The sequence below is a fragment of the Desmodus rotundus genome, chromosome 7, assembly GCF_022682495.2.
Source record: "Desmodus rotundus isolate HL8 chromosome 7, HLdesRot8A.1, whole genome shotgun sequence".
Lineage (NCBI taxonomy): Eukaryota > Metazoa > Chordata > Mammalia > Chiroptera > Phyllostomidae > Desmodus > Desmodus rotundus.
In genome coordinates, this window is record NC_071393.1 from 13,102,392 (window position 1) to 13,115,205 (window position 12,814).

The window sequence follows — 12,814 nt, forward strand, 5'->3', positions numbered from 1 at the left end:
TTGGATTTTTCAAACTTAGAACCGTAAATCGTCTTCTTACTGCTTTCCAAAGAATAAAACAAAAACCTAATCTCATACCAAGATCTCCTCAGACCCATTTCTAGAGATCTCTCTTTGTAACACAAGCCACTAAGAGGCCGTTAAACTGACAATACTTAACATTCCAGACAAGTGACAAGGCTGGAAAAGGGCAGCCTGAAAGAATTTCTGGCCGCAGTACACAAATGATTTTTCCAAATATAGTCCAAAACAAATTGGTTCCCAAAATTCAAAATCCAAGATTGCAAGAAATTCTGAGTCTCCTCTGGCCGCTCCTTCCTCGGCCAAGGTTTCTGAATATTTATAAAAAGAAAATGTGAATTCAGGATTCTTGCAAGCCATGGCTTTATGCTCAGATTTCTGGCAGGCAGTTATAAACTGGCAAAACACTGTATTCATAAAATTAACTGTCAGCCATATTTTAATTTAAAACAGCAACTTAATATATGTGTATATTTATAACAAACACTGATCTGAAATACAAAATGAAACATTGTCTTTTGTATTTCACTAGTCACTGAAGTGTATCACTACAAATCCTTTAAAGATATAAGTTAAAATTTTATTATTATTTTTTAATCCTTACCCAAGGACATTTTTTCATTGCTTTTTTTTTAAGTGGGGGCAGCCGGGGGGGGGGTAGTGATTGGTTGCCTTCCCGTCTGCACCCCAACCAGGGATGCAGCGACCGGGGTGTGTGCGCTGACTGGAAATCAAACCCGCAACACATGGGTCCAGGGGACACCGCTCCGACAACAGCCACATCAGCCAAGACTAGGGGACACGGCTCCGACAACAGACACATCAGCCAGGACAAGCTTCAAATTTTAGATGAGAATTTTTTTCCAGTGGCACAAAGAAAATCTTTCTAAACCGAATATTCAACCCTCCTGTATCTGAAGAGGTGGGCATGATCGTCAGGTCCACTGGGAAAAGGGGGACCAGCTGGCAAGCACTCAAATGCGGTCTGAGGAGGTGTGACTCCCAACCCCACGTCATTCCCCCATACTCACTAGCTCCCTTGGCTAACTTCCTTCATCTCAAAGGGTGGCTCCAAAGGGCTTTTGGGGTGCTCTGTCTTCAGAGACATTTCAAAATGATGGAGACGAGTCTTGGCAACCGAGGGAAGGTTTGAGCTTATGGCAGTCCCCCATCTGTCCCCACCACCCCCATGGGCCCTGCTCAGCCTCTCCCCATGGCAGGAAGGAAGTATGGCTGGGTCAGTACAGAGCCGCCGAAGCCCCCCTCGCCTTCAGCCCACGTGCACCACAACAGCTTCCCCACCCTGTGCTGCACAAAGCCCACCCTGCCAGTCCCGGGTGGGGCCACCTGGACCAAATGCCTCAGGGACCCACAGGCTGCCTCAGGCCTGGCTCCCGCCCACTCTCCCCACCCAGTTCCCTGTTTCACACAAACACAGTCGGCTCTTTCAAATACTCACACTTCTGCTCCTAGAGGTCCCTACCCCTGAAATCCCCTCACCTTCATCTTGGCTGACAACTAACATGTCACATCCTGTCCAGATCCAGCTGCCATGCTGCCACCTCAGTCCCCGACTCTTCCAGAGTCAGCCCCTCTGCTCTGGCACTTGCACGCAGCTTTCACCTCGCAGCGGCTTATCCAGGCAACGCTTAGGGCATAGTCAGCCTAAAAAAGTATTCACTATTTATCTGAAATTCTAATGTAATCGGCGTCCCGTATTTCATCTGGCAACCTTAGACCTGGCGCACAGATCCTCTAACAGGGAGGAAAAGAAAGGCAGTGGGAGACAAGGAATAAGACACACAGTGAACCATGACCAAAAAGAAGAGAAGGAGTCTTGGGCCACAACTAGCAAGAATATTAAGCCTGATTCCCTTGCTTGATAGTCAGTACTCCACAAAACAGCCTGATCTACAATTCCCGAACCACTCTGGGGACTCCCCCACCAAAGAGCCTACGTTTAAAGCAGCAGGTTTGTGTCTCGTTCATGAAACTAGCCACCCTGTGCCAGTCACTCTACCCAGTTCATGAAGCTCATCCCAGCTGGCGTACTACACCCCTACCTCCAATGCCCATTCACTGGGAACTCCCTCCTCCTCCGAAGCCAGTTCCAAAGCAGAGGCACAGCTCAAGTCCCTGTGAAATCCTCCCAGCGCCCATATTCATCCTGTCTCCCCTACTCATAAAGCAGCCCGCACTTAGACCTAACTCTTCCAGCACTTGTCAGCGCAGCCTCTGGGGGGCAGCGTGTGCACACTTCTCCCACCAGTCTCACTCACAATGCAAACGCTGCATGTAGGAGGCAAGGCAGGGCCAGTGCCTTAAACATAGCATTCAATAATTATACAGGGGATGAAGCCAAACACTAGAAAAATGGACGAAATCAGGATGCAAACAGCCCAAATCGCTGCTGAAAAGGACTGAGTGTCAGACGGAAATCTTAGTAACTCTTTCTAGACAGGTGAGTTAATCACCCTTTAAACAGTTCATAGCCTGTTTTAAGACATCCTGTAACAAAGTGGAGAATTTCTATTCACTCATTACTGGTAGCATGAGGATGTAAGAGGTAAAAAGAGGAAAACAGTGGAAAGCACTTCCTTCTGAGTTCAAAATGTCATGGTTCACACTTCCTTATTGAAATGCTGAGACACCATATAACTCAGTTACACCGATACTGCTGTTATCAACTTCGGATCAGATTGTTTTTACTTAATGAGTCATGTATTACGAGTTCAAACAGCAAAGCTCAATTTCACGTCAGAATCTCAATATAACAAAACCAATCAGGTATTAATAGAACATGTAAAATAAATGTTTCCTTCTAATCCTTCATTCCAATTTTTTAAAGAGGACAATTTCCCAAAAAAGTAGAATTTCAGAACAGTATGAGGTTAAAAACTCTGAATTTCAGTAACAGGTCACTACTAGTAGCAGGTGTTAAAAACAACAGACACTACACCAATGTCACAGCCGCTTATCCCCACCTCAGCAGACGGGAGCCTTCGAAGTCTGAGCCTTCGGAACTATTTTCTACACGCAACGCATGACCAAAACCCTACACGCACGCCGCGCGTCTCTGAGCACGCCGCCTGTCCCATCTGATTACTGAATAAATGAGGACACACGTGCCGGGAGACACTGCAGGCATAGCTCCAGACCACCGCAATAAAGTAAATGTCACAGTACAGTGAGCCACATGAGCCTTTTAGTTTCCCAGGGCATGTAAGTCATGTTTACACTATGCTGTAGTCTGTAAGTGTGCACGTTATGTCTAAAGTAAATACCTTAAGAGATGCTATGTTGCTAGAACTGCTAAACATCACCTGAGCCCTCAGCTAGTCATATCTTTTTGCTGCTGGAGGGTGTGGCCCTGATGTTGATGGGTGCTACATGATCAGGGTGGTAGGTGCTGGAGGTGGGGCGGCAGTGGCAATTTCTTAAAATAAGGAAACAATCAAGTTTGCAGTATCAATTGGCTTCCTTTCACAAATGACTTCTCTGTGGGATGCAATGCTGTTTCATGGCATTTTACCCACAGGAGAACTTTCAAAATTGGAGTCCATCCTCTCTAACCCTGCTGCTGCTTTGTCAGGTAAGTTTATGTAACATTTTAAATCCTTTGTTGTCATTTCAACAATCTCCACAGCATCTTCACCAGGAGTAGATTCCGTCTCAATAAGCCACTTCCTTTGTTCATACATAAGAAGCAACTCCTCATCTGTTAAGGTTTTATCATGATATAGTAGCAATTCAACCACGTTTTCAGGCTCCATTTCTAATGCTATTTCTGTTGCGATCTCCACCACATCTGCAGTTAGGTCCTCTACTGAAGTCTTCAACCCCTCAAAGTCATCCCCGAAGGCTGGTGTCAACTTCTTCCCAACTCCTCTTAATGTCAGTATCTTGACCACTTCCTGTGAATCACGAATGTCCTGAATGGCATCAAGAATGGTGAATTATTCCCAGAAGGTTTTTAATTTACTTTGCCAAGATACATCAGAGGAATCTCTATGTATGGTAGCTATGGCCTTATAAAATGTATTTCTTAAATAATAAGACTTGAAAATTAAAATGACTCCTTGGTCCATGGGATGCAGAATGGGTGTTACGTTGGCAGGCACGAAAACGACGTCAATCTCATTGCACATCTCCACCGGAACTCCGTGGTGACCAGGTGTATTGAGCAGTAATGTTATGAAAGGAACCTTTTTTCTGAGCAGCAGGTCTCAACAGTGCACTTAAAATATTCAGTGCACCATGTTTAAGCAGATGTGCTGTCATCCAGGCTCTGTCATTCCATTTGCAGAGCGCAGGCAGAGGAATTTAGTATAATTCTTCAGGAACTGGGACTTTTGGAAAGGTAAATGAGCACTGACGTCAACTTCAAGTCACCCGCTGCATCAGCGCCTAACAAGAGAGTCAGCCTGTCCTTGGAAGCACTAAAGCCCGGCACCGACTTCTCTCCAGCTGTGCAAGTCCTCGACAGCATCTTCTTCAATATAAGGCTGTTTCGTCTGCATTGAAAACCTGTTGTTTAGTGTAGCCACCTTCATTGACTATCACAGTTACATTTTTGGATAACGTGCTACAGCTTCTACATCAGCACTTCCTGCTTCATGTAGAAATGTAGAAATGCAAAGGGCCTAGAATTGGTAACAACTATTGAAGCTGGGTGATGACTACATCACCACTGGTTTTTCATTATGTTACTTTCTCTATTTTGTGTACGTTTGAAATTTCCCACAGTGAAGAAGTATTTTGTTTTCTTGTCATTGAGACTGAGATGCTTTTGGGCACACATAAACACAAAATATCCTTCATTCTATCAAAAAATGGCTTCCTTCTTCATACCACCTTGTGTCTAACCCCGACCTGGTCTCCCGGTCCCTCTAACCAGGCCTCACTGCTTCCCTCTTCTCTAGGACAGGGATCAACAAACTGCAGTGCGCAGGCCAAAAGCAGCCTATGACTTTTTTTGGACAGTTCACCAAAAAAAGAATATATTTTGCATTTTAAATGGCTAGGGGGGAAATCAAAAGTGTATTTCATAGTATCAAAAACTTACATATAGCCCTGGCCAGTGTGGCTCACTTGGTTGGAGCATCGTCCCGTAGACCAAAGGGTTGTGGGTTCCATTTTCAGTCAGGCCACATGCCTGGGCTGCAGGTTCCATCCCCGATTGGGGTGCGTAGGAAAGGCAACTAACTGATCAATGTTTCTCTTCCTCCCTTCCCCTCTCTAAAATCAGTAAGTATGTCCTTGGGTGAGGGGAAAACAAACTTACATATAAAACTCAAATTTCAAAGTGCACAAAGAAACTTTTATTGAAACACAGTTACACCCACTCATTTTTATTTATCTGTGGCTGCTTTTGTGCTACAATGACAGCGCTGACTGGCTGCAACAGAGACCATGCAAACTGCAAAGTCTAAAATATTTGCTATCTGGCCCTTCCCCTCAGCAATGCTCCCTACTGCCTCTCTATTCAAGCCCCCGCCGCTGCTCCTAAAAACCCAAATTCCCCTGCCCCCCTTTCCACATCCTAACCATTATCAGCAGCTAAGTGGAAGCAGGTAAGCAAAACACTGCTTGCTACTGTAGAGATTCAGGCCGCGGAGATGCTGTACTGTCCCTATGTGGACAAGGTGGTTCATGACCCCTCATTCATCTCTAACCTTTCAGTGCAGCCAGTGGACTGGCAGCTAGGATGGAGAGAGTACGTGATGCAAGGACACTGGGAAAATGGCTCAAGTAAGCAGTGCTGAGCATGTGCCAGTCCCGCTGCCGCGGTACCGTTATCACATGTCACCAGTACAGGTGAGTGGTAGGAGAATGTCTCTCCAGATCCCACCTCGGGCCAGCACAATTCCATAAAGAGACTGAGAAGAAAAAGCTGATGAAGGGCAGCAGGCACAGAGGAGAAAACCTGTCAGGCGAACAATCGAGACTCTCACAAACTGTGGTTAAGGAGACACTAGCAAAGAAGGGGCAGTCCCCCCTTCACTGAGCGGGAGGCCTGAGAAGGAGGGGCACAGCCAAGGTTCACGGGGACCAGCTCGGCTCACCAGCTGTTGTGACCTCCCTGAGCTGATACACTAACTAAGGTGGCAAACTTGGTGGGCCTAAAACCCAGGGGTCACTATCATCTTCCATGCCATTGGGAAAAAGTAAGAAAGATGGACTGTACACCTGCGACCGGAGTTCCACTTAGGAAACCCTGACCTTCTGTAGACTCAATTATTTCATCTCCAATTTTGTTTCAGCTTCACTGAGATATAATTGACAAAATTATAAAATATTTAAAGTGTACATCATGGTAATCACTATACATATGCATTGTGAAAAAATTCCCACCATCTAGTGAATTCATAAATCCATCACCTATTTATTTACTTACTTATTTATGAGAGCATCTCCAATTTAAATTCAACCAAAAAACAGCAGATTTTGGAAGGGTGCAGGTACTGTCAAAGGTCAGGGTTTGATCTTACTGTCTACAAGTTCCCAGTACAGGAAAACCGTGGAAGAAAGTCTGTGGAAGGCCTGCTTCTGCGCAGCTATAGGGGAGTCTTGGCTGACAATAAGCTCACTAAGCCCCCACTGACAGCACGGTGGGGCTGCTCCAAGGGTACGAATACAGTCGCTTGACTTACACGGTCTGGGTCCAGGAGCACAGTACCCAGTTAGGCCCCATGCAGTACTGCGCGCAGTTCTAAAACAACTCCATACGGAGAGACTCTAAAAAAGCAGCCCATCTCCAGTCCAGAAGGCTCTAGAAACAACTCAAAGAGACTTTCAAACTCAGCAAGCAGAAATAGCTGTTTTCAAATTTGAGATCCAAGAGGCAGAAACGAGACTAGTGAAAGTTACCAAGAGACAGATTCCAGGGCACCTAATAATCCGAGACGCCGCGCATCAACTGAGCTGCCTTTCAGAGCAGCGACACCCTGCCCCGCACTGACAACAGCGCCCTGTGGGGCTGGGAGGCCCGCTGCACCGTCAGACGTCAGCTGAAATGTGAAGTTCCCACACTGACCTTCCTCGGCTACTTAGATATTCACAAGGGTTCATCGCTAACGGCTCCAAACAACTGCAGCATAACTTCAGGTATTTTAAAAGCTTCATATTATACTTAAGTGGGAGAATTCTCCCAGCTTACTTTCTCCCTTGCCTGTTTCTTACCTAAAGGCAACCTCTTTTTCAGTTCAGCCACCCCCCTCATTTTACATCTCCCAACCTCCCTTCTGACACAGCCTGACACACAGACTTGATCGCTGAATAAACACCTAAGCGCTGGGTTCTGACGATTTTTTAATAAAGGTCCTTTCTCAGACGTCACTCTCTGACATCAATGCAGAACTTGCCACTGCTGACCACCCTCTCCTCCCATTTGCAGTACACAGCTTCCTCGGGCCACACACGTGCAACACCTAGGTAGCTTTCTGTATTTTGCACAATCACATGTAACTAGGAACAAAATATGAGAGTAACCTTGCGTGGTTATCTCTGAAAATAATAAGCCTCGGGTGAGAAAGTAAATACTGTGCCAGCCTTTCAGCAGAAATCTCATCTTCCTTAGTGAGCCCTCCCCCTCCCTAGCCCGCCATCACAACATGCACTCTTCCATTTCCACTTCCAGTTTTTAAAACCCCCCTAGGAACAGTATAGGAAAAATATATGAATTCCGATTTCATACTTTACTGTCACTTTGTTTAAAACAATATGGAGGAAGTAAGGATACATTCCTTATTCCAAAGGAAACAAAAATGAACCAAACAAGTTATCACTACATATTAATGAGCCCATCCGCCATATATATGCAAGCAGAAAATTCAATAGCTCCTACTGAAGAATTCTCGGGCCTGGTGGGTAGACCCGAAACATGACAAGCAGAAGCTTCCAGGGAAAGGAGGGAGTGGGACTCAGGACACTGGTGTCTCCTAAGTGAGAGAAAGGGGCATCTCTTGGGATAAAGTGTCCAACTGTCACTGTTCTGGAAAAAAGCAGCCCCAACAGACAGCCTTGGGAGTTCCTGGCGGAAGAGGTGCCACTGGAAAATGGGTGAGTTGGGATTTTTCTCTAGAACATGAGCAGGGAGAAAGGAAAAATGGACAGTTTTAATTTTTACAGGTATTGCTTGACAAACCTTAACACTGCTGCCAGTTTCTTTGCATGCCTCTTTCCTGAGCTTAACCAAGGTTTTTCTTTATTTTCTTCTGCGTAAGCTCAGTTCTTTTGAGAAGTGTAATACGGGATTTTTTTTTAAAAAAGAGACAAAGTACTTTTCCCTGTAACTTTTTTGTTTTCTCTAGGCTACATTCACAATAGATAAACTTGAAATCTATTATCTTAATCACATTTACTGTCCAAACACACCAAATTTAAAAAGCGAAATAAACTCGAGGTGGAAGGCACACAAGGGGAAAGGGGAAACAAAACGCGCATTGCTTCTAGAGCTGGAAACAAGGACAATACTCGTCTGGTGTCTGGATGACACAACAGACCTTAGAGACAGAGTCTTCTTCAAGAAGTGAGATTTTAATTAGACGCTAAGATACAATTAAATAGACTCTGCAAGCTGATATGCACAACTGGGAAGTGTCTCAAGGCTGGAAAAGTCAAGTGCACCTGCAGTGAAAAGCTCCTTCAGGGCAGGAACTAAGTTGTCCACTGACATGTCCAACGCATACCACACCCGGCAGGTGCAGCAATGTTACCTGGAGCCATACACTCTGCTGTGCACTGGCTGGTGGCGGGAGCAGGGAAAAAACCCAGGATGCCAAAACCTAATTAGCAGGGTGCGGGACAAGTCTGCAGGAGACAGGATAAGGGATGTCTTCCAGGCAAGGTAATGTCTGAGCTGAGATTTGAAGGTTATAAACAGATGAAGTGAAAAAACATTCCAGCAGAGGAAGACAAGGAGACTGGAGAGAGTTCAAAGGACCAAGAGTTGTTCAGCAAAGGTCAGTGAGGCACCTAAACAGCGACAGGGGAAGGATGAGAGTGGAGGCCAGAGCCCAGTGATGAAGTGTCCTGGACACCACGCTAAGGACTGGTGGGCCTGGTTATGAGGACAGTGGGAGCCACTGAAGGACTTTAAATTGTGGAGGTGTGAGTGAGGGGCACTATGAACAGACTACTATTTGGGAAAGACAGACGCAGGAACAAGCCTCAGGATTTAACCAAGAACAAAGAGCAAGGCAGATGTGGGGAAAGGGCGGGGAAAACCCTGTTAACACATCTGCGCCCTCTCCTCTCAAGGGTAAGTCTCCTTTAAGGGGTTACCAACTGATCCTCCGAAAAAGGAGAGCTCATAGCAGTCAGGCCTCCGAATGCAGAAATGAGTATTATGAAGAATTAGGGACTGCAATATTAATTTTAACTCAAGGCATTTCAAAAATGTATGTGACACATTTTGATATACAGTAGTTTTGTGAGTACAAAAGAAAAGATTTCTAACTCTAAATCTTATCTGGTTGATAACTCTAAATCTTATCTTCGATTAACAGCAGACCAGGATCAATTTTAACGACTTCACAAACAAAAAAATCATCTATTACATTCACTTCGGAACAGACCGCAGCCACTTTCGCCCCTCAGCATATCTGAAATACACCCGTAAGCCTAATTTCTTGATGGTGGTGCTGTTTCCCAGTGAAAGACTGAGGCCGCAACACTAAAAGATGTCTGAGCTGACTGAGAACCCCCACGGGGTTCTGTACCTTCCCAGCTGGTCTGCGCAGCACGAGCAATCCCAACCCCCAGCACGAATTTCCTAGGTTCGTTCTGTTGGCGTCAGCACACACGAAAAAGATTCTGGCATTTTATACTCAGTAGGAAAATAATGATCAGAAGTAAGAACATCTTTAATACCAAGCAAACTTAACAGAGCTTTCCTGGTTCCTCGTGGATTGTGACTGATGACCACAAATTCAAATTTACTCTTTAAAAATAATCTATATTTTAATCTTCTTAGCAGCACAAGTCTCAGGAACTTTTTCCTAAACTCCTTAACAACAAAGCAATAGATTCTAGACTCTTTTTTAAATTTAAAAATTTTTTAGATTCAAAAATTATTTCTCAAGTACAGTTTACATTCAATATTATTTTGTATTAGTTTTCGGTGTACAACATAGTGGTTAGGTCCTTATTTCTGAAAATGCCGTATTCTGATAAGAAAACCAGCCTTGTATTTGCCATTTACTATCACCATGACTTCATAAAAGACGCTTAATTTTAACACCAGAAAATGACAAGTATTTTTAGAAAGGGCGGTCCTTTAATTGAAGAAATTTAGTTTTATGGAAAAAAAAATACTGTTCTTGTTTTTCTCGATCAGCCAAGGCCCATTCAACATTCCATTTGAGGGGCCTGACCAAGAGTCTCCCAAATGTTTTCTCACCAACTCACGCTGCCTCCTCCCCCCATCCTGGAGGGGGACCACGAACAACCTCACGGAACTGGGGAGGAGACCCGGCTCTCCCCCTATCTGGAGGACTCCCCCTAGCTGAAGAGGACTCTGTAGGCAAGGACCCATGAAACGTTAAAAGTGGCCACGCAAGCTCCCTTCCATCCCCGCTCAACCCCACCCTTTACACACGGGAAACGAAGGTCCAGAAGGGACCACAGACTTGCCCAGAGCCGTAATGCCAAGAGAACTGCTCGAGCCTCCTGCCATCCTGTCGCCGCTCTTCTACCGAGCCGGGCAGTTGGCCTAACACGATGTACAGGTTAGCCGCGTGACCCAAATATGTATCCGGCTCCACAGCAGCTCTGACAGATGATGGAAACCCAACCCTGATAGTAATTTTGAACGGAATCAATACTCTCATGAGTCACCTAAGACATAAAATGTATCTGTCAGTTATAAGGAGCACCTCTGCTCCAGAGAAATCCCATCTCAAGACGACAAACGGCACTGCAAATACACATCCTTGAAGTCCAAGTTCAAAATGGACGTTCTGATGCAAACTTCACCTTAATCACAACTGCTGTGATTATTATCCGCTCACTATGACACTGCACTCGATTGACACGGAGATATCTGGACTATGACCGAGGCCCCGTGAGAAAGCTTTCCTAAGGTACAATATTCACTTTCTTACTGAAAATGTCAAGAAAATGCCCACATACCTGGACACAGGCAATTAAGGAGCATTCTCCAGCTACCGAAGTTGCTGAGTCTTAAAGACTCTGCTTGGTGCATGCTAAATCAGAGGGGAAAAGACGTTAGAGAACAAACTCTTGGATCAGCCATTTCTTTATGGAAACAATTTTATCCAGATCAATACTCCATTCCTCCTGTCACACCCCACACCTTTCAGTACTGATGCGGCTATTTTATAACCTGTATGTATTACGCTGATGTCTTAGGAGCACAGTTCTGATTTCATCTCAAGATGCATCCTCCTGGGTAACAGCAAAGCGCAGTTGGACTCTGCCACATTTTTTAGTTTTTTTAATCTGTTGTAAGCGAAGGAAAACATTATCAGTAGCTTGAGATACTCTTTTTACAACACACGTTTCCCTGTGATCAAAATAGGGCAACGGATTTGTGGGAATTTTTCCTGGGCCCTCCCGTACTCGCCGGCAAATTATTAAAGGCACCAGCAAACCAAGGTTCTCTGCATTTGAATGATGACAGTACTTCTTATTTGGTCTAGTAAACAGGCTGGAACTAAGTGGAAAGTGATTTCTTTTTCCAGACGTCTCCATGGGAGCTGCCCAAGAATGAACTAGAGTGTCTTAAACATAACCGCTTAAAGTACACAATTACCGGATTCCGGGAGATGCCAAGTTGTCCTTAGCAAAACGTATCTAACCTGATGCAACTAACCAGGTCTAAAGGAAAAAAGACATTTCGCCTGCTCCGGTCTGACCCCCCTGCGGAGCCGGACGAGAATGGGTGGGGGCGCGGGCCCGTGCGGAAGCTGAGCCCGCAGGAGGCCGGGAGTCCGCCGCCCGCGTTCTCCAGACCCCCGAGTAGCGCTTCCCCGCAGGGGACTTGGGACCACGACGGTGAGGCGGCTACCCCGGCCTCTCCGGGGGCACAGAGAAAGCAAAATGCGAGTGTGGCGCCCAGCGCCTCGGCTCAGCGGGTACCAGAGGTTAGAGGGACCGATACCAGGCCCCAACACCAGTCAGTGGCGTCCCGCAGACCCAGGGTCCAAGGTGCTGGCAGCGGGTCGGCCCGTGATCCCAGTGGGGGTACGGCGCAAGCGCGGGACAGGCTGCGGGGGTCCGGGAAGGGGACGGCGCAGGCGCGGGCCCGCTGGGGTCTGCGGGGCCGCCGGGGCCTGGCCGCGCTGGCGGCGCAGAGGGAACGGACTGGCTCTCCGGGACATACTGATAGGGCCGGGCCCTGGCTCTTACCGCGCGGCGCCGCCTCGCTCGCTCGCTGGCTCCGGGCTTGGGCCGGGCGGCGAGGTCGCCCGGTGGCGCGGCCCGAATCCGTTGAGTCCGGCCTCAGGGTAGCAGCCAACCCCACGGCGCCGTTCGCCCGGCCCGCCCTGCCTCCCTCCCAGCCCCCGCCTTCGGCCCGCCCCTTGCCTGCCGGACAGCACCAGCACTGACTGAGCAGGCGCCGTTCAGGCCCCGCCCCTATTCCCGCTGCGACGCAGGCTCCTATAGCGCCCCGCCCTCGCGTTTCTCCTGGTTCTGGGTCGCGCAGGCGCCCTGCCACCCAACCGGCCAAGAAAGGTGCTCGGGCAGCCAGTGCGCACGCGCTAGGCCTCTCCTGGGAGCTCCGACTCGCGGATAGTCTTGGAGGTGAACAGATGATATGTGTAGAGCT

At 47.0% G+C, this 12,814-nt stretch overlaps 1 protein-coding gene across 1 annotated transcript in view; it reads right to left on the bottom strand.

Annotated features, from left to right (window-relative positions):
• The window catches only part of SPECC1L (sperm antigen with calponin homology and coiled-coil domains 1 like), a 104,821-nt gene extending 92,278 nt beyond the window's left edge, over positions 1–12,543 (bottom strand). The window contains exon 1 of the mRNA XM_053927754.2: positions 12,394–12,543. The gene's annotated coding sequence lies outside the window, so the exon portion shown is untranslated. The remainder of the gene's footprint in view (positions 1–12,393) is intronic.
• Between the last annotated feature and the right edge of the window lie 271 nt (positions 12,544–12,814).